General features: G+C 41.7%; 1 pseudogene; it reads left to right on the forward strand.

Moving 5' to 3' along the window:
• The window catches only part of LOC102825866, a 4,623-nt pseudogene extending 3,479 nt beyond the window's left edge, over nt 1-1,144 (forward strand).
• The last annotated feature ends 2,405 nt before the right edge of the window (nt 1,145-3,549 follow it).

Below are 3,549 nucleotides of genomic sequence, written 5' to 3' on the forward strand. Positions count from 1 at the left end.
GAATTGATGCATTTGAGTTTTGGTGTAGGAGGAGAATATTGAAAGTGTCATGGGCTGCCAAAAGAACCAACAGATCTGTGTTGGAAGAAGTGCAGCTAGAGTGCTCCTTGGAGGCCAGGATGGCCAAACTTCATCTCTCATACTTCGGACGTATTGTCAGGAAGAACCAGTCACTGGAGAGAGATATCATGTTTGGTAAGAGGGATATCATACCTTGAATCTTGCATTTGCCTCATTTAAGTGTGACCTCCACTTCCTGGGACTTTAAGCCCATCACCTGGTATAATTTACCAGCTCCTACAGTATTCTTCATTAACAGCCTGTCATCTGACCTACTCATTTGGGTTCCTCACCTCCTGAGACTACTTGGATGAGAAGATTGCTCTAGATTGATATCTGAAGTACAGATTTGGGACTTGCCAGCTTCCATAATTGCACAAGTCATTTCTTTTGACAATTATCAAACCTACTGTGATCGTCTGGTCCAGGGCATGCCTTTCCTGACAGACTACAGGTACTTGAGTGAGCAGCAAGTGGACAAGATCATTCTGCAGCTGAACAGCTACTACCCACAGATGCTCACCAAATAGTAGGCTGGAAACTTCCAGAACCCCAGGGCTGCTTTGCGTGTGAGGCTCTGCAACTTCTTGAGCCACCTGCAGAGGAGTGGTGAGCAGGACTGCCAAGAGTTCTACCATGCCCTGTACATCCATGCCTAGCCCCTGCATAGCTGCCTACCCAGTTGGCACTCTTCGACTTCTGGGCTTCCTGGCTTGCCTTAGTAGTGGCTGCGTGACTGGCTCTGCTCATGTACTGCTGCCCTCCAGATCCCAATGTCCTCCCAAAGGCTCAGCTTTTCCTTGTCTTCTCCCCTGTCATCATCGAGAGGTACATCAACCATTACCTGCTGACCTCCCTGGCCAGCAACCTGGGTGGTCCCTGGAAGGGCCAGATCCCTCTGGCTGCTCAACCCAGAGGTGCCCACCAGCCAGCTGTCTGGCCTGCAGCGATCATCCAGCTTGCTGAGACTGCCTTCAACCAGTCAGCAGCCCACCCACTAGCTAAGGGGACTAGAGTGTTACTTTTTCTGAAGACTTTCATTATTGGTCATTTCTGTGAGACTCACTTTGGCCCTGCCTTCTGAGGAAACTGGATAATATTAAATGGCCAAGACTCCAAAAAATAAAAAAGAAGAAAAGAGAAAAAAGAGGAAGACTCCCAGCAAGATGAATTGGTAAAGTGGCAGCATCAATGGGTGCAAGCATGGCAACAATTGTGAGATTTGTCCAGGACAGGGCAGTGTTTCATTCTGTTGTGTATGAGGTCACTATGAGTTGGTATTGATTTGATGGCACCTAACATTGACAACATGGACAAAATATAGTCTTGGTGTGGCATTGTGGGTTAATGCACTAGACAGCAAGGTCAGTTTAGACTACAAGCTTGGTAGCTCCGTCTCATCAATTGTTCCTCAGAAACCCTACACAGGTTCACTATGGATCAAAACTGATTTGATGGCACCTAACAACAGCAACAGCAACAGTGGATGAAATGTTGAATAATGCAGAAAGCAACAAAAGATGGAAGGAATACAAAGTCACTGTAGCAAAAATAAACGGTTGATGTTCAATCACTTCAAGAGGTAGCATATGATAAACAACCAATGACACTGAAAGAAGACATCTAAGATACATTGAAGACATTGGCAAAGGAGAAGGCAGCAGTAGTTGATGGAATACAAGCAGAAATCTTTCAACAAACTGATGAAGCACTGAAGTCACTCATTCATCTATGCCAAGAAATTTAGAAGACAATTACCTGGCCAGCTGACTGGAAGAGATCCATATTTGTGCCCATTTCAAAGAAAGGTGACCCAATGGAATGTAGAAATCATCAGACAATATCAGTTATATTCCATGCAAGTAATATTTTGCTAAAGATAATGCAAAAATGTCTGCAACCATATATTGACTGAGAACATACAGAGATTCAAGCCAGATTCGGACGAGGATATGGAATACCATTGCTGATGTCTGATGGATCTTGCTGAAAGCAGAGAATACCAGAAAGATGCTTATCTGTGCTTCATTGATGACACAAAGGCTTTTGATTGTGTGGATTATGACAAATTATAGACAACATTGCTGAGATGAGTATTCCAGAATACTTAATTGTGTTCATGAGGAACCTTTACATAGACCAAGAGACAGTTGTTGAACAGAACAAGGGAAAACTGAATCGTTAAAAATTAGGAAAGGTGATGCAAGGGCTGTAATCTTTCACCATTCTTATACAATCTGCATACTGAACAAATAATCTGAGATTATGGGTTAAGTGAAATAAAATGTGGACTCAGGATTCGAGGAAGACTCATTAACAACCTACAATATACAGATGATACAACCTTGCTTGCTGAAAGTGAAGACAACTTAAAATAGTTACTGATGAAGATCACATGCCACAGCCTTCATTATGGGTTGAATTTCAATGTAAAGAAAACAAAATCTTCACTACTGAACCAATAAGCAACATCCATATAAATGGAGAAAGGATTGATGTTGTCAAAGACTTCATTTGCTCAGATTAACCATCAACACTTGTGAAGCAGCAGCCAAGAAATCAAATAATGTTTGGCATTAAGCAAATCAGCTACACAAAACCTTTTTATAAAGTGTTTAAGAGGAAAGATGTCAGTTTGAGTAGCATTCGAAGTAATGATTTTTTTCAATAACCTCATATGCATTCAAAAGTTGGACAGTGAATAATGAAGACCATAGAAAAATTGATGCATTTGAGTTATGGTGTTGGAGGAGAATACTAAAAGTATCATGGATTGCCCAAATAACAAACCAATCTTTTTGGAAGAAGTAGAGCCGGAATTCTAATGGAAAGCCAGAATGGCTAGACTTCATCTCTCATACTTCAGGCATATTATCAAGAGGGAACACCCCTGGAGAAGGATATCATGGTTGGTAAAGTAGAGAGTTGGAGAAAAAAAGGAAGATCCCCGATAAGATGGATTGTCACAGTGGCAGCAGCAATGGATTGAAATGTAGCAATGATCGTGAGGTTGTTGCAGAACCGGGCAGTCTTTCATTCTGTTGTGCCTAGGGTCACTATGAGTCAGTGACTTGATGGTATGTAACAACAGACAAAAAAATGAAGTTTACTAATATAGGATAGGCATCCTGATGTGGTGATATAGGATAAGTACAGGACTGCAATATTGGTTTGAACTGCAAGGTCAGCAGTTCAAACTCACCAGCTACTCCCCAGAAACTCTATACAGATTTGCTATGAGTCAGAATCATCTCAATGCCACTTGACAACAAAATACAAGTTAAAGTCAACATTCAAAATGATATTCAGTAGAACAAACAAGATGGCAGATTGGGTGGAAGTGTAGTGAGAGCTCTGTCAACAACAACACAGAATACCAGACCAAGCAGGTTCAGGTGATGGTGCCAGAACTCTGAACCACATATAAAGGAATATTTAGAAGGTTATAAGGTTTACAGCTAGGGGAATTTGTAGCAGAAGAAAGCAATA

This window comes from Chrysochloris asiatica, unplaced genomic scaffold, assembly GCF_000296735.1.
Source record: "Chrysochloris asiatica unplaced genomic scaffold, ChrAsi1.0 scaffold00597, whole genome shotgun sequence".
Taxonomy (NCBI): Eukaryota; Metazoa; Chordata; class Mammalia; order Afrosoricida; family Chrysochloridae; genus Chrysochloris; species Chrysochloris asiatica.